Below are 19,920 nucleotides of genomic sequence, written 5' to 3' on the forward strand. Positions count from 1 at the left end.
AGAGAGTGGATGTTGTTTGTAGCACAAAATACAACTCTGCTAGGTAATGTGTATATTAATTGGCTAGACTTAGTCATTTCACAATCTATAGATACAACGAAACCTTATGTTGTACATAATAAATGTGTATAATTTTATCGGTCAATTAAAAATCATAATAAACAAATTTACTAATGGTAATATAAAAAAGTAATGTTTAAGCAGGACATTCAGCACTTATAATTTCTGTGTGTAAGTATCTAAAATTTTTCATCTTGAATGATACAGAGTTACCACGTCATACTGAATGACACAGAATATCTTCTGTACTCCTGATTTCCCTGTTATCTTAGTAATAGATCCAAATAGGTACAAGAGTGTCCCTGTTTCTTTCACCTAAATGAAACTTATTAAACACAGATAACATTACATACATGGAAAAAGAGAAAAAAATACTAATATTGGGAAATGTAAAGAAGAGCTAGAAATAAGACATTAAAAGACCTTGTATTTTATTAAAAACTCTTGTGAATGAGGGACAGTCTAAAATTTTGAGTCTGATCCTTCTAGTAGATCAAGTTACCAAGTGTATGGTCTGTAGTATGAAACTAACGAATTTCTAGGAAGAAGTGCGAATATACTCCGAACTAACTGCAAAAGATCATGTAGGATTCTCTCAAAGAGAACATTCTGTAATTCAATGTATATGTTTCCCATGTGAATTTCAATAATAGAAAATGTGGCAAGTTGCAAAGGACTGTTTCTTATGTTCATCAATAAAGACCTATAATCAGGCATAAAAAAGTATTCTATAGCAATTAAATATAATGTGGTCCTTCAATCTGTTGATTTGACTTCACCTAGGAATAAACTTTGAATTATCTGAAAAAGTAAATGCACTAAATATCCTTTGAGTAACCCTGACTGTATACTCTTTCTCTCAGAAGAGATTTTTGGTAAATATATATTTGATAAATAGAATTCTTAATGAAGATCGAGGGTGAAGCTTTCTTACTGGAACAAGATTGAAGACTTTTTGTCTGAAAATAAAGGCCACTTATTTTCCATACTCAAGTGATTTTTAAAATGTATTCCCAAGATGTTTTTGAAAACTAATATATAGATAAAAAAAACTAATTGATGTTTCAAAGGTATACTCAGAGTAGCATGGTTAACAACTATAACTATGACAAAAAACAACAAACAAACAAAAAACAAACCAATAAACACACAAAGGAAAGAAAAGAAATACTAAAAGCATCAATAGAACCCAGCAGAGCTACTTTTGGAAGAGCTTGCCGAATAAACATCCTGTGACATTTATGCTGGTGAGGTTTATTATTGTATGAGACTTCAATTGATTTCAATCCAAATCAAATATAGATTTAAAATATTTGATGAAATAAATGCCTATGTTATAGATAATGTCTGCTTATTTATTTTCCAATTTAAGCATAACTATTAATAAATTTTAAAACAATTTTAACATGCCTTTGACCTCTAATGAACAACTACAGAACCTGAAAGATGATTAAAGATTCAGTAGTAGCATAAGTAATATTTGTGGTAAAATACTGACTTAAAAATAATGTGAACTACATTAAAGCTACTTAAATAGGACATGGGAGTGGGGGAAGACACAAGGTCAAAATACTTTTCAATATTTTGTCTTACAGAAATATTTTTATATTGAAATAATTAAATTTAAATTTAGATTTTGTGATTAAAGTTAATTTAAAGTTATGAACTATAAAACCACCATAGGAAGGAGGATAATGTTTCGATAGTTACTTGTTAATGTAACAGTTTATAAAATAAAAAGTAACCCACAGTATAGGATTTTTCACATTTACAAAGTGTCAAGTGTTTACTTCTTTATCAATATCGCCTACATTTTCATTATTTAACATCTTTGCCCAGTTCCCACTGTAATCAAGTGTACTTCCATGCAGTCAAGTTAGTACCCAGCTTAGTTTGAGGTTAAATCTAAAAAGCTTTGACGTTTTCAGTTCACAGAGTTCTCTTGCAGAAGCCTTTGTTCTGACCTTTCACCCACCCGCCCCATTGTTCTGACCTTTCATCCACCCACTAAAAATTTGGAATTATCCATGCTAATCCTGGAATTCTGGTCATTAAAAGAAAAAAATTGTGATTATCATTCTCTACATCAATTTCAAAAGTTATTCTTCACACCAATATTTAGAGATGCAGTTGAAGCTTAAAAATATTCAATTGGGCATATAATTTTATAAAAATAGAGCATTCTAAAAGGAATAGAGAATCATGTAAAATTTAACCTACTTTTACAGATCTATAAGCCCATATAAAATATTTAGTTTTCTGTGCACATTTCCTTATCTACTTAATGACACTGTAATGCGCAGATTTTGTCTTTTTCCTTCATTAGCCTATATAGTCTTCATGAGAGTAAATGAAATGAATCATGTCTTAAATATCGACTTCTATTGTTATTTTGAATCTTCCTAAGGATATAGATCAAGGTTTATTCATTCTTACCTTACCTTCTGTTTTAGCATTTAAGACAGTTCATAGAAGACATTGGAAGATTGGTAAAATTGCTATTTAAATAACCTAGAATACAATTGTTTAAGTAATTTACTAACCTTTGCAAAGCTGAATTATAGTTGTGTATTCTGTCAGTATTACATAATATTAAGGTTCAGAGATGTGTTCTTTTCTGCATTCAGTTTTTCCTATATTCTAGAAAATTTCACCTTGTTCATAATAATTTCTTAGAAACTCTTGTTTTTTTTTTGTTTTTGTTTTTGTTTTTTTTTTAGATGGAGTCTTGCTCTGTCCCCGGGCTGGAGTGCAGTGGCGCAATCTCGGCTCACTGCAACCTCCGCCTCCCAGTCTCGAGCTATTCCCCTGCCTCAGCCTCCTGAGTAGCTGGGATTACAGGCATGTGCCACCATGCCTGGCAAATTGTTTTTTTAATTTTTTTTTATTTTAGTAGAGACGGGGTTTCACCATGTTGGCCAGGATGGTCTCGATCTCCTGACCTCGCGATCCGCCTGCCTCGGCCTCCCAAAATGCTGAGATTACAGGCATGAGCCACCAGGCCCGGCTGATATTATGGACTAAATTGTGTCTGTCCCCAAATTACATATTTAAGTTCTAACTCTCAATGTGGTTATATTCGGGCATGACACATTTAAAAAGTGATTACGATTAATGAAGTAATAAGTGCATATCCTTAATCTAATATGACTGATGTCTTCATAAGAAGAGGAAGAGATGTCAGGGATATGCAAACACCCCTGTGAAGATGCAATAAGAAGGTGACCGTCTGCAAATAGAGAAGAGAGGCCTGAGGAGAATCCACACCTGCCAACATCTTGATCTTGGACTTCTAGTTTCCAGAACTGTTAGAAAATAAATTTCAGCTGTCTAAGTCTTCTAGTCTACAGCTTTCATTATGGCAGCCCTTGCAAATTAATACAGTTAGTTTGGGCCAGCTCACAGAACTTAACTCTAAAGTGAAAGCTGGCAAAAAAATTTCAAAATTTTACAAATGAAATTTTTTAATGAAATTTTTAAAATTATCTAATTTTAAACACTTCCTTATTTTTGAGCAGACCATTTTTTCAAAGATAAAAACAAAGAAATATATTTTAATTTACAGAAGAGCAACTTATGTTAACTGAAGAAAATGCTTACTGAATGTGAAGTTAAAGTAAAATGTGTTAAAAGAGACTTCCTTAAATTATTTTAGCTAGAAGCATAAATCTGCCTCTAAACATTCTATGATAGCATAATGAATATAAATAGCATATTATGCCATTATAAATAGCAGTTTTAAATGATATGATTAATAACTGTTAGTTCTGGAGCCATATGTTAATCTTTGTGGAAGCAGAAGCTGGCTCATATACTGACAACCTCTGTTTGCCCTACTAATAATTCAACCCCTAGTTGTATTGTCACATTGAACTACAAGTTCCTAACAGAAATTACTCCAGAATCTAGGAAATGAAACAGATGCTAACATTTCAAGAAAGCCTTCAGAACAAGAACATTTAAAAAATCATTTTCATGTAGTGCTTGGAATAAATCGAATCTCCTGGTATTTCATGTGCTTAAGCGATCATAGCTTTCCCAGCCAGTGAGTATCTTTAAAAGAGAGGTTTCTGTCTTTCATATCACGTATTATTTTGATTAAAGTAATCATTTAATAAACTAGATCTGGAAGAAGTCAAAGTTCTTTTATAAGATTATGACATAATATTAATAATTAACATCTTAGAAAAATCTCTTATTTACTGAACCACTGTTATTTTTCAAAGAATAAGGAAAACATTATGATAAACCTCATTAAAGGTATACTTTATATAGTCTAATAGTTATATTTCTTCTTCTTTTGTATTTTTTTCAAAAGAATTTTTTTTAAGTTTTTTAAAAGAACACATTAAAGCCAGTTATAAATTCTTGTCCACTACTGCCAGGAAAAACAATAAATCAATACGGCCTCATGCAACTTATTTGGAAGTCCAAAATCGATGGTAAATATTATAATATGAATTTACATTTCAGAAAAATATATGCTCAAGTGCATTGTGAGTGAAAAAAAAGAATTTTGAAATATGCATGTAAGAGATGTACTCTTCTGAGAGTAGAGGTGTGGGGAAGGCTAGGTTCAGAACAGAGGAAGAAAGTAAATTTTTAATATCTAGTCTTGGTTTATTTACACACAAATACAGTAATAATCCACGTCTAGAGTTTTACTTTCCAATAGATTTAACATATCTGAATATTGGATACTTTGCGTGAGTTTTGTGAAAAAATTGAGTTAAAGATTTCAACGCCATTTGAGAATTTCCTTTGAACACACTAACGGGTATCTGTGAATACTGGCTTATTATATCATGGCTGATTTGTAAGAATTTACATGTTGCCTTTCTTAGCTGGAACTGTATGTGCCAGGAATAGGTTAATCCTTAGGGTTACATAGATCAGCAGCAAGACTTCCCACGTGGAAGCAGCTATATTCATCTTTCCCATCTGAAAATAACTTTATTAGAAAATATCACATGTCTTCTGACTGCCTGGTGACTCATAGGAAAGTACAAGATACCTGAAATCAGCTACATAATCCTATAGTCCATGCACTATTTTCAAACACTTTGAAACTTACTGTTGGGAAGTAAATGTTTATCTGAATTATATCTAAATCATCTCTTCCATAATTACTCTTGTGATTGAAACCTTGTTAGGCCTCAGAAGCCTCGGGATATCAAAATAACTCATAAATTCCTATACCTCAGAACCTCTGCACCTCAGAACATGAGACTTCCAGCATCCTGGAAAGTTCAAGGCATTTCTTAACCTCTCTAAAGGGATGGTCTGCCAGCCAGTCTCTTTCATAGGACCACCATAGATCATTCTTTCTCTAACATTCTGACTTAATTTGTCCATGACTTCTGCCTTTATAGTCAACTGGAGTGCCTTTACTCTGGCTACTATGTACTATTTTATGTTGACACTATCTCCTGATGCTCTCAAAGTCATCACCTCTTGGGGTGCCAGAGTCCTGCTACATTCTCGGCACAACTGGTGAAAAATGGCCTTCAAGTTTACCCTATGCTGTGCTGCCATCTGGGCCCTATAGCAGCACAATTCCTGTCAAGAGTTTTATTAATTCCCTAATGAAAACACCATTTTCACATTCAGCTCTCTAGAAGCTCCAAACCAGTTCAGTGTCCAGTAAGCGTAGACACCATGCCACCCTTTGAGCCTTTACATTCTCATTGTCACAAATTGGGTCTCCCAAACAAAAGAAAACCATCCAACTTTCTTTGTCCTTCTTCAACAAAATTCAAAGCTTCTTGGCACATTATTTCAAGCATACAGATGACAGCAGGAAGTGTAGTAGGAAGTGGACAAAAGGAAGGATATTTAGACCAAGTATTTTATCCTGGTTCCACCGTATGAATAAAAGGAAAGTAGACATTGTCAGGAATTCACTGATGCAGCGTTAAAAAATCTATTACCAAAAGATCAAAGGTAGATAGCAGGAAATAAGATAAAGGACTGACACCCAATTGTATCCACAGGTCAAGTGTTTTTATTACCAAAATTCCAATTAAAAAATTAGTGTTTCTAGAAAATAAATATTTATATCTGGGTTCAGGCAGATTAAAAAATCAATGAGTTTTAAAAGTTGCATTTAATGAGCAGAGTGCTTTATGTTTTTTTGTTTGCTTTACTAATGTGCCAGTTTGATGTCCCTGATAACAAGTCCAGCTTGATAGCCCTGCTAACAAATCCAGCTTCATCTAGTACAATAGAATATATTTTTTCTCAATTCTTTTCCATTTACTATCTGCTCAGTTTCTTAAGTTAGAAAATGACTTGACTAATTCAATGGACAATGGATTGGATATGAATCTAAAATGAGGCAGTTTCCTGAAGCCCAGACTTAACTGTATGTGACAATTTGCTTTGGGGCATTGTGAAACAGAAGATTTCTCAAATTTGTCTAATAATAGTGAGGCTCCTATAGTAAATATCACAGAATGCTTTGTTAAATTTGAAGTTCAACATATAAGAACATGTAGAACATGTCCAGAAGAACACATTAATGTCCAGAAGACCCTACCTAATCTTGTCTCTTAAAGTTATCAGCAACATGCTGATATCTTTATATCTGATATCTTTATCAGCATGTTGCTGATAACTTTAAGAGACAAGATTAGGTAGTTTGTGGACATTTTATGGAATAGTCAATACAAATCTATTGAAGAGAAATGGTATAATTCTGGGTGTGACACTAGATTACTATTCTGTTTCTTTTAATTTTCTTGCTTCTCAATTTTTAATCTAAAATATGAGGGAGGTGTATTAAAAAGATAAAAAGATCTTTGTAATCCTAAGAAGCTGTGAAGATAGTCTATTAGAAGATTTAAATATAGGGATTTTGAAAGCTTGTGTTCAGATATGGCATTAAACTAATAAAGTTCCAATAGAGAAAAGGAATTACAATTTACATTACAACATTTAGATAGGACTGTAAGATAAATAAATGGCTCTTCCTTATTTCACAATAAAAATTTCAGATGAATTTGACCTTCAAAGATATAAGTCTGAACAATAATAATAGAACATAATAGAAAAATTGTTCTGACTGCAAAGAAATAGACCTTTCCCAACAGTCACTTCAAAATGCAAACTAGAATGTATGGTCTATATTGTTTTGAATTTAATGTATCTATGTTAACAAGCATACTTCTTCCTCTTCATTTTCATTGCATAAATTTTTACTTGGAATGCTTTTGAAGGGAAACTAATGTGCTTCAAAGTTACTTGTATGTATGTTTTATTTCACCAACTGTACATATGACTGTAATTTCCCACCAAATATGGTATCAAATATGTAGAATCTGAGATGTTATAAAAGCATTCAAAATCATATTTTCCTCATAAAGAAAACACAAAATTGACCTTAATAGGATATTGTTGAGGAATATTTTAATTATCTGGCTATAAAGATAAATTCTAAGGTTTCCTAGGATTTAAAAAACTTACTCTCTGAAGGCAAAATTTACTCTAAAGTATTTTGCATCTGTGTGTGTGTGACAGTGTTTGAAGTGACAGGGAAACCCATGTCCTCTGTGTCAAGGTATTGTTTTCTGGATCATTTATTGACATATCTGAAGGCTTGGGAAAAAATTTAGGATAAATAGAGAATAATGAACTTTTTCAGAAATAACTAAGCTTACTCCATGCAATAGAATCCCAAATGATTTGAAGTTAGACTTTATTATCAGTTATACAGTAAATGTGATAAATAAGTTCACCCTGTGAGATATAAAAAATAAAAAACTTCAGCATGACCATAAATTTTTTTTATAGATAAGGGGCTCTCATGCCTAAAGCCTGGTTAACAATAGCCACATCTGATTTCAAAATATAGATATGCCCAATGAGGTAGTTCTTTACATTGGGAATTGCTGGTTAGGTGTTGGTTACACAATTTCTCTTATTTAAGGCTTAATAGATATTTGATGCCATATAGACAAAACATTTGGAAGAAGTTTCAAATTCTATCTGGAGATAGGTGTCATATAAAACACCCTAAAAAAAAAAAAAAAAAAAGAATGGTTTAAAAGGCTTGCTCGAGTTAACTAAAGGTTGGCAGACCCATTCGCCAGGCTTATTGAAACAAGCTTTACCCTCCTTTAAATGCAGGGTCTGTTTCTCATCGGCAGGAATGTTTTAGATTCAGCATATTAAAAGCTGCAGATAGTTGTGTTGGGTTTTCCTTTGTGAGATATCTACAGCAATGTGAGACAGCGAGTACATTTAGCCACAGGAGGAACTTCCCATAAAATCATAGTAAATGACTGTGCTTTTCTTATAAGCCACACCCTTCCTAGGCATTTCTCAAATACTTTACATAGAAATTTGCTCACTTTAACAAAAATCAATAAATGCAACTAGCATTTCATTTGTTTTCATTAACTAGTAGAAATAGCAGTAATATATTGTTAATTGTATTAGCAGGACCCTATACCTTAATGTGACAAGTCAAAAGGCATCTGGCCATTCACAATTATTGTGACTGAAGGATTAATATCGACAAAAAAATTGGATAATCTTGGAAAAGCATAAAGATGTGCAGTTTACAAAGAGCTGGCTGAAAATTGAGGAGAACTGGCAGATTTGAAACCGTGACAGGTATAAATGAATTGTGGTATGGCCTAATTAACAATTTTACTTCATCATATTCATACTGGAGTCTGCATAATTTGGGAAGAGGAAATATTTTGTCAAAATTGATATATCCCATAAAACATAACTAACATACTTTGCAAGGAAGCTTATGGAAGGCCTGGGAGACAAAAAGGACAACAAATATAACAATAATAATATTTAAGTGCAATAAAGTTTTTATAATGTCATTTTTCTTAAGGTGGTTTTCTACATCGGGGAAATCAACACTGCATTGACTATTAGACTTAGTTTGGGGGTCTAATGGACTCCTCCTGAAATTTAGACTGAGGGATCAGATTATTAATGGTAGACCTAAATCTGTCTCAAAGAACAGTATTTGGACTCCAGTAAAACCTCTTCAGATACTCTCTGTTTAACTGATTGCTTGTTTCAAAGGTCGATTCACTTTGGAAAAAGATTATGGATTTTTCTCACATTTTATGACAACATAAATGTTGACAACTTATATTTTTGTTAATGTATAATATTATTTTTTATCAAAAAAGCAAGCTATTTGCTAATAGTCATGTCACAAATATAATTATTATACATAGAATTATACATAGAATTACCCAGTTTCAATGGACCTTTCTTAACTTCCTGATAATTTATTATCCTTTAAAACACAAGAGAAACCCATTTGGTATCTTCCACCTACAGCTTGAAAGTCTTATATTTATTTGCTTATTAGTAGTACATTTCCATTTGATACATATAATATCAGGTTGCATTATTCTAGATCCAATTTTTCCTTCTGTAAGTGAAGTTTATGAGATAAGGTTAGTTGTTCTAGTCACAAATGCATTGTACAATGAAAAGCATGACATTATAACTCACCATATTTTCATGATAAGAAAAAATTGTATGCATATTTATTGATAAACGTATTTTAAGTGTATTCCTTATAGTGGAGGAAATGCAATGATGAATGAAACACTCTAGTAAAGAGCAGTGTGCTCCAAGTTTTTCTGTTGACACCTTGTGTAAAATGATTTTGAAAAAACATCACCCATTTCAACTGACAGATCAGTTGCAAAGCATGTAACTTTTGGCACATTTTAAATGCTGACATGCTAAACTATAACTGTTACATCATTTTAAAAAAATTCACAGTAAAACATAAATATAAAAGCAATTCAATATCTACCACATTCATTTAAAATAAATGAATGAGTTCTTCACAGCGGTTGGAAATGATAGATCATTTCTTTCTCTCCTTGAAATCATATCCCAGTCCACTATCCACCCTTCATCTTAAAGAATTTTATTCTGTTAAAATGTATTTTTATATTTTAAATTATTTTTAGTGATACCCTGAAAGAGAGCCAGGAAAATTCATTATATAGAAAAAAAGGGAATAAAGGTAGCAAGGAGCAAGAAAGAAGATAAAGTCACATGGAAATAGATCATTAGATGAGCAGGTAACACTTTAAAATTTGTGATGTTATAGTGTCTGTCTTTTTTTTTTTTTTTTTGCAGATGTGTGCATTGGTGTGAAGTAAATCTCTTCCAATATTCTCTCATGAAAATCTTTACCCTGCTCTAAAATTTTTGCAACAAAATTTGTACATAGATTAAAATTTTATTTTAAAAAAATCCTGTCCAAATGTCAGCAAATGAATGCTTTTAAAAAGTTCTTCCAGATTGCATTACCACCATAACTTTTATAAAAAATAATGGCAATAATTATCATGTTGATAATAATAGTAGCTAACACATCTGGAAGGCTTACTAAGTTTCAAGCACTAATCTATACATTACCTATTTATACCTCTACTTGTAGCTATCTATTTATATAGAGTGTCCACCAAATCTGGAAATACAAATGATATATAATAAATGATTCACTTATATATATTAGATTGTAATACTTTTAAAAAGTAATATTTGATTTTCTAGACTTTACGGTCACCTTACAACAATCATGTAAGGTAGGTACTATGATTAACCCAGCTTTACCAATGAGGGACCTGAAGCTCAGTCAGTTTATTAACTTTAACACATGATTAAAAATTAATTAATTCAAGGGTTGAATCAGGCAGTCTGGCCTTAAAGTTTACACTTAAGATCAAAATGCATTATTATAGACTTTGAGATATAATTTGATTCTTAATCCATCTTAAACACAAGTAAAATTCTATTTGCCCTATATTATTTAATGAGATGAAGAAGGGGGAAGCTTACATGTCCTTTTGAAAGGAGGCTTGGCAAACATCAATGTACCCACCATCCTCGTCCCCTTGTTTGTGGCCTAGGAGATTGTTACACTTTGCAAAAATGCTCTCTAGTAAGATTCAGAATGGGTAATACAACACTTGTGTTTTTTGGTGTGGGGAGGGAGATGTAGGTAAAAGAGAAGAAGGAAGATTGTGAAGAGAGAAGTGGAAAAGGATAACTAGCTGGAAGCTTGTACCTTCGAAGTTTTCACTGGCAGATCAGTTTTAGGAAGGAGATCAAATCGAGTTTGAGGATCAGGAAATTGATTTCTGTAAAACAAGCTGTTTCTGCCTGTGTGGTAAGAGTACGGATAACTCACTTCGTAAATCCTTGGTCTAGGGAAAAGTGTAACACATAGTAAATGGGGAAACTCAATTCTACCAAAAATGAAAATGTTGTTGCATTTGAGAACCATTATGGTGGGCAATGTAGTAAAAAAGATAAACAAGACACTCATCCTAATTTAATGTAAAACAAATTTGAAAAGAAAAAAATTATAACTAAAGAATTTCATGAAGGTATTATCGTCACTGCATATAATATGCTTTCTACTAAATTTCAATGGCAGTTTATGTTTACCTACTTACATATTAAATAATTGCTATTACACTGGCATCATAATTCCTCTTATGAGAGGAACTGTTCTTTCTGATAAATTAAAAATCCACTTAGAGTAGAGCAGACTCTTGGTCATAAATGTTATCAGGTGCTCAAATGTCAGGGGAAGAAGTCTCCTCTCCATGAACCAAATTAGAAAATGCGTTACTTTTACTTGTGCAACAGAAGCTGGAAAATGAGTGACAAAAGGAAAGAATGGGTAAAGACAGAATAAAGTCAAAGAGATAGAGGTCAGAATAAATTATTGGGAGAAATAAGTGACATCTAAAAATGGTCATTTATACTATCGATTTGAAGTTGTTTGCGTTGGTGGTATGTGAACCTCTCCCATATCTGCTACCGTGTAAATCTTTAATGAAGTCTACTATCTGTGTGAGTGAAATTTTTTAACAGAGATCAACACCAGTGCTGTTTCAGGGATCAATGCAAAGCAGAACAACTTTATTCACTAAAGAAGAGTCTGATTAAGGGCAAATTAACAAGGACATTGCAGGGAAGCATATTCATGAGGGGCTCCACCATTTTACAGAAAGAATAATAATATGAAAATCTTTTAGTGATGAAGGAGTTACTGGTAGACTTTCATGGCACTTAAGATGAGACCCTCAAGTCACATGATCATGTACGATTACCAATACTTACTTATTTAAGCCAGTGCCATATTTAGGTCCCAGCTTTATTTTGCTGTGGTACATGTAAGTTAACATAAATGACAAGTCATGCTGACCTCATTTGTTTGAATTTTAACTACTTTAATTGGAAACACTGCTCATTACACAACAAAATGAGAATAAGTATTTTGTAAACATTCTGTTATAAAAATGAATGCTTTGAATCTTTAATTATGACCTGCAAGTCATTAATTGTGTCTCTCATACACATGGGAGTATACCTAATTTGAACTCTGAGCTATAGGACAGCGTGCTTTAAAATTTTAAAGAGATGATAAAATAATCATTCATAAAATTGATTTATTAAGGACACCTCGAAACACTGTAAGTATAACTTTTCTGGAGTATTTTCATATAATCTACAAATACATTTTTTAGTTCATATAATATGTTAAATAATGCTTCAATTTTAGCTGGATTAAAATTTAAATGCAAAAATGGACCTATTAAATGATTAGAAATTTATGTTAGTATCTTTACTATTTTGGAGTCTGAAAGAACTTTCCACAAGATTACTAAACTTTACCGATAACTAGAAATAGATGCTTCTGTTGCCAAAATTCAAACTAGCCAGAGACATTTCCTCTTATATTTGTTTATTTCCCACTTCTTACCCAGCTGTCAAGTTTCAGTCAGCTGTATGACTATATAAATAAAACCATGAAAAAAAAAAAAAAAACCCTTGTAGTTAGAGGAATAGAAATATTACAAATCACATAGCTGGTTACAAAGAACTTCAGATAATATTTTATTTTTAGCTCTTATCTTTAGGTCAGAGAGTTATAGGCAGCTATTTCAGAATCTTAGAGCCGGAATGGACCTGAGAAATCTTATACAAAAATCTTCTCATTTTAGAGACACAAATTAGGAGCTCAAGAGGGTTTTATGATTTGCTTTATATTCCACGGCAGTGGTAGAAGAGCTAAGACTGGGAACCCCCTCTCCTAAGTCTCTGTTCTGTACTTCTTTTATTATGTTAAAATGGAAACATATGTAATTCAAAGTAATATGATGGCAAAGTGCAATCATAGTTCTCATTTACATTTTTAATTTCCATAAAGATAATTTTTTTCTACCTCTGTCTTGCTGGAATTGAAGTGAATTTACACCTTAAACTGCACGATTAGAACAAACAGCAACTTAAATGGCAGCCATTAACTTCTCACAGAAAATCTTTCCAATGCTCTACGAGTTCTGTGAGACCAGGCTAATGAAGAGAATGCACCTTTAAACTTGGACCTTTCATTTTCAGTTACTTCCAATGTATCTTCTTCAAACTCTCAAACAGATGTTATAATTTATAAGTTGAAAAACACACTTGGAAAAAATATAGTGTATTCCTCTCAGCGTTCACATGAAGACATGACTGATACACACAGATAGTGGGAGGCCAAATCCAGTTCTTCCCTAGTAAGTGAATTTTCTCCCATCGTGCTCTCTTTCCTAAGTTTCTTTATTAAGCAAACTTTGGGCCTTTTGAAAGTTGATCTGGTATTACTTCACATAAAAACCATCAGGAAGAAAAATCCAGCTGTCAGATATAAGTCGGCATTTTGAGCATTCAAACCTTGCTTTAAGGAACAGTGAGTCATGTGAAATGCAATGTGCAAAGGAAGCTGACACATGAAAGGACAGCACAACAATGATGAGTTCCCAAAGACATGCTGTGGGAGAAAGAACAATTATAGAGGATCTATTTTTGGGCCCAGCAGTATGAACTGGGAATTTAAAAATCACAGCTTAAGTACAGAAGGAGGAATGATGTCATCCAGTTTTAAATTTAAGAGAAAATAATTTAGTAGCCTTTAGTTTTAATTTAGGTTATTACCATTTATTATGATGATACATTATTGAATTGTCAACTTTCTGCAGTCTAAAAACAAGTTAATGCAGGACATTTAATTTTGTAGGAAAGGCAACTATGAGGTGTAATATTAATTGCATAATTAATATTTTATTTGCCATGGTACTATAATGCCAAACATAAATAACAAGACAAACACATCTGGAACAGTAGTCTTTCTGGAAGCACCAATGCCCCGAAAGCCTGTAGCTAATGCCCAGCATTGAAAATAAGACCTCAGAGTGTCCAGGGAGTTCTAAAAATAATATTTAGAGTCATTTAAAGTTTTTTCCTTTGCTTATAAATAAGATATCATCTTATGTTCCAAATATTAGAAAGTTTTACATCAATTCATAGGAATATAACAGTAACAATGTGAATAGAAAATAAAGAACTCTATAGAGAAAAGGAATTTAGTTCAAATGAGCAATTTAGCCCTATTTTATCATGTTAAACATAATTTTTGGTATATATCCATATAATTATGGTTATGTTTTATATAATATATATACATATATGATGTCTGTGGCTAATTTTACAAAATAAGTAATACTAATAAATCTACTAGGACACATTCAAATTAATTTGACACTCCGAGTAGTCTGGCCAAGAGAATAGCAATGTGGAGACTAAGTCCACTGCCAAGGTCCCAAGGAAATAATTTTGTAAGTGTGACAGATGTCCATAATTCCATCTTTATCAGTATTTTGTTAGATTGCCTTTCAAGATTCTCTTTTATTCTAAAGTTAACCATATACCTTTCTGTGAAATATTTCTTACTATTGTTAATATGGTCTTATTATCCTCAACTTTACCGGAAATCCTACATGTACTTTCATTAGGTCATGAATGTTCTTTTGTAATATATGCAATACCTGAAAGTAGGGCCATCCAAAGTTTTGACAGCTGGTAGCACAAGTGGTTGGTGTATCATCGTAGGACCCTAGATGACAAGAGAACATTCCTGTGAATTTGGTAATATTATGAGTGGATAGTGGGATTTCTCAGAATTTAACTTCAAGTTAAATACTAGTGTGTTTCTTTGTTAAAACCATAAACATACATATTTTAAATGATACTTTTCAATGGAAAGTTGGGAGGAGACATACCAGGTATATTGAGGTTGTCACCATGCTAACCTGAAAGTAATCAGTAACTTTGTTTTTGGCATCGTATGTCCTAAGAATGGGAAATCCAATGGGCACAAACATGGAGGCAGATAGTGCCTGTTGTTTAAGGTCTTGGCCCTAGGAAGATGTGTAATCTATGTTTGCATGGCTCTGGTCTGCGGGCTGGAGATATGGTAGTCCCTGCTCTCATGGAGCTTATATTATAAGGAGAAAAAAAGAGAAACAAATAAATATAAAAATGTCCAGTGTTGATAGGTGGCATGAAGGACAGTAAAGCAAGCTAAGGGAGAATAGGGAGAAATGTATGATGGTGGTATGCCAGATAGAATAGTCATAAAAAGTGTCTGTGAAGAGGTGGTATTTGAGCAGTAGACCTGTAGTAAGGGAGCACACTACCCTTAACGTTCGGGAGAACAGTTGCTTTTAGAAGAAAGGATGACTGAGCTGATGGTTCTAAGGCAGAAATGACTTGGCTAGTTCAAAGTACAGAAAAAGAGTCAATACAGTCATAGTGGAGTGAATGAGGGCAAAAAGCATTCAAGAACTTGGTCAAAGAGGGAACCAGAGGCCAGATCTTGTCAGTAATAAGTTTTAACTCTCTATAAACATAGGATGTTACTAACAAGTTAAATTCATTCCCTGTCAAACAAATATTGAAGTTACATAAATGTAGTTTACATACATCCTTTCAAGCTCAAACTAATGTTGAAAGCAAGACACAGCTAGTTTACCTTGCTTTGCGTTTATACACTGTTTGAATTTCAAGAACTTGAAAAATGTCAGAATTGCATTTTGTGAATTATTTATCTCAATTAACTCATATTGACATTTGAAAGGCTTTTAATCACCTTGTGCTTATGGAGCATGAATTTTCTACTAGACCTAACAATAATCAGATCTATTGCCAATAATTTCTTTAAAGTCAATAGAGACGTTTATGTAAACCCTCAAAAATATTCAGAAAGCTTATTATTAAAATTAATCTCTGCAATTGAATCTTTTGTAAACCAAAAAACACTTTCAATTATTTTGAAAAATTACCTTGCAAATGTTTACACCTTCATGTGTTTTAATAACATATTATATATCACTAAAAATTGACTACTATAATTAGAATCATGTGGTCGTATGAATTAGATGTGTATTTGTACATTATCAAAAAGTCTGCATAGACAGTTAACACACTGCATAAAGATGTTTCAGTCAAAGACGGTCCATGTATATGACTGTGGTACCATCAGATTTTCATACAGTATTTTTTACTGTACTTTCTATATGTTGGTGTGTTTAAGTACACAAAGACTTACCAGTGTGTCACAGTGGCCTACAATATTTAGTACAATAATATAGATTTGCAGTCTAGGAGCAATAAGCTTCACCACACAGCCCAGGTGTGTAGCAGGCTATCCCATCTAGGTTTCTGTAAGTACCCTCTGTAATGTTCACACAGCGACAACCTCACCTAATGACACATTTCTCAGGACATATCCCAATCCTTAAGTGACACCTGACTATATTTAGATTCTAGATTTCCAAAAGCTATTTCAGAAAAAATAAAAGTTCTTATTAGTCTCAACCTTTATTGGCATACATATGGAATTCAGCAGGTTCAAGGTTGAAGTTTATTTTTAGTATTTTCCCAACTTGCTAGAAAATACCACTAGAAGTAGAAATACTCAGAAGCATTATTTTTTTTTCTGCATGGTTCTTTTTTCATCCTAGTCGAAAATGCTATGAAAGAACCTTTCCAGCTTTTTGGTGTTTGGGACATGTAAATGGTCACTTCTGGCTATCAGAATATTTATTGATGAGTTAACTTTTGTTAATAAAAATGTTGCATATATTAATAAAATTACGGTGTATGTGTGAACATGTACTTACTCCCTCTTTCTTCTGAAAAATATCAGTTATCTGTGATATCAAATTATGTGCGAAAATAGGTTAAAATTCAAGAAGAAAGGATAAAAACAAAACATTATTAAGCCCCAATGTAAAAGATAAAAATACCTAGAGAAAACTCAAAAGAAAGAGCTAATTTTGTTCAAGTAGCAAAACTGGTGAAATGGTTGGACAATAAAATCCTAATCAACTAAATCTGGAAAACACAGAAAAGTAATACAGCAAATAGGGATAATACCTAGACTTTCTTGATATGATGTTGCCATGGTGAAATATAACAACGTAGCTGAAGAAAAAAATATATGAACCTAAGTATATTTATGAAGAGAAAATCAGAACCTTGAAGAAATATACTGGTTAAATTCAGCTGATGGCTATAAAGGCAATCAAGTGAATTAAAAAATGAGGAATTATGTGAAAAACACAAACTTCAATGCTTTCTATGATGTTTTGACATGCAAGAAATAATTTTTTACAATAGGTAGAAAGAGACATAATCACTCTCAGGAGATATGCAAGCTTCATAAATTATTGTAAATGTGCAACCAGCTTTTTAAAAAGAACACATAAACACCCCTGAATAGAATTATTCATTTTCCTCCTCTCTTTATTTTTCAAAGGAGATTTTGATAGATATTAGATAGTTTTTGAATAAAGAGAAATAGAAAGTTAGAGCTATGATTCAAGACATTTTCTATCTCTGTTCTTGTTCATGATGAGAAATGTTATTCATACATATCCAATTTTAAAAGCAATAAAACATATTTTTCCTTTCCCTGGACCATCTAACCAAAGAGAGATAGTTAATCCTTCTCTTAAATAGTTAAAAGCAAAAAGTGACTTAATAATAATCCTGCAACATTAAGTCACTGCCATTCAATTAGAAACAAATGTTTCAGAGGAAAATTTTAATTCATTTAGCTTACAAATTCATTAAATCCAGATTAAAACCACAATGAGATACTATGCCACACTCAACCGACTAGCAACAATTAAAAAGTTTGACAATAGTACACAGCATTAGAAAAGATATGATGCAATGGAAACCTCATATAGTCTTGGTGGGAGTATAAATTGGCATAAGCATTTTAAATTGCTAGGATCCTGAAATCTCACTGAAAAATATATCCTCAAAAAAACATGGACATATGTGTACCAGGAGATATGTTAACAAAATGTTCATAGCCTCATTGTTTGTAATAGCAAAACTGTGGAAGCAATCCAGATGTTCCTCAGCAGGAAAAAGGATAAATACATTGTGTTACATTCATACAATGGAACACTGTAATAGTGAAAGGAAAGAGCCACAGCTATACCCATTAACAATGATTTATCTCAAGAACATAATGCCGAATGGAAGAAGCAAGTCTTCAAAGAATGCATTCAAGATAATTCCAGTTTCATTAAAGTAAAAATAAAAACAGAAAAATAATGTAAATTTTGCCCAGAAACCATATGTGGTAAAGTCGTAACGTAAAACAAGGAAATGATTAGTACAAGCTTAGGGTAAAGGTTTACTTCTGAGGATGTCCAAGTGAGTCAATCAGGGAAGAACATGATGGACAATCTTGGGTCTAAGCATACAGGAGTTTATTTATTTAAACAGTATATGTGTATGAGTTAGACTGTCCTTATTTTGCTATAAAGAAATACCTGAGGCTGGGTACTTTATAAAGAAAATAGGTTTAATTGGCTCACGGTTCTGCAGGCTGTATAAGCATGGCTCCAGAGTCTGTTTCTGGCAGAGCCTCAGGAAGTCTACATTCACGACAAAAGGGGAGCTGACATATCCTCATATCTCGTAGAGACAGAGGGAGCAAGAGAGGGAGCAGAAAGGTCCTATACTCTTTTAAACAACCAGACTTTGTGTGAACTAACATAGCGAGAACTCACTTATTACCAAGGGGAAGGTGGGAAGGTGCTAGGTCATTCATGATTCAATCTCCTTCCACCAGGCCCCACCTCCAACACTGGGAATCACATTTCAACATTCAACCTTCATACGAGATTTGGAGGGGACAAACATCCAGACTATATCGGTATGGTATACATAACATTCTACATACGAAACTACATTCTACATTCTACATCTAACATTTCTACATAAGAAAATTAAGAAAATTTCTTAATTATAAAGGTTTTTGTAGAAAAAGTATGCAGAGCATAATTCCCTCCTACAGAATGATGTATTTGTTATGAATCTACGGATCAACATATATGAAATGCAATTTATTAGGGAAAGGTCAAGGGATCTGGGTGGGAGATGGAGCTGCCTTATACAGTACTGATCCTATCTGAAAGTTTATTATGTGATTTAAATGTACAAATTCTATTTGATTTCAAGTTAATTCTTATATATACAAAGGAATTTTGGAACAGCAATGATTTCTAACCCTTAAATCAAGGTGTGTGTGTGTGTGTGTGTGTGTGTGTGTGTGTGTGTGTGTGTGTGTTTACCCCTGAATCTGATGAAGGTGAAAAGGGTCTACAAATTTGTAATTTGGATTATTACCAAGTTCCTAAGATTTTTAAGTTAGAATGATTCAGACAGGAAAAATGTGCCACCAAGTCACAGAACTAATCATTCTCAGCCCAGAATTAAAATGGGAAGTATTACATACTTCTTGTTATTTATGGGTAGTTCAGTATACATTTATAGTTATTGTTGAGTTATTTGTGAAGACAACCACTTGATTTAAACATGTGTCCTATTTGCTGACTTATTTTGTTATTGTAAGTTTGACTCTATTGTGTTATTATGCCTTATTCACACAACATCCAAAATACAGAAAAGAGAACACCATCTCAGGGCACACATGCATCACTTAAG

The 19,920-nt window shown here is 32.7% G+C and overlaps 1 protein-coding gene across 1 annotated transcript in view; it reads right to left on the bottom strand.

Moving 5' to 3' along the window:
• CALCRL (calcitonin receptor like receptor) overlaps nucleotides 1-19,920 on the bottom strand; it is a 104,679-nt gene that overhangs the window by 71,708 nt on the left and 13,051 nt on the right. The window contains exon 2 of the mRNA XM_023212397.2: nucleotides 14,937-15,004. The gene's annotated coding sequence lies outside the window, so the exon portion shown is untranslated. The remainder of the gene's footprint in view (nucleotides 1-14,936; nucleotides 15,005-19,920) is intronic.

This window comes from Piliocolobus tephrosceles, chromosome 11 (assembly GCF_002776525.5).
Source record: "Piliocolobus tephrosceles isolate RC106 chromosome 11, ASM277652v3, whole genome shotgun sequence".
Classification (NCBI taxonomy): Eukaryota; Metazoa; Chordata; class Mammalia; order Primates; family Cercopithecidae; genus Piliocolobus; species Piliocolobus tephrosceles.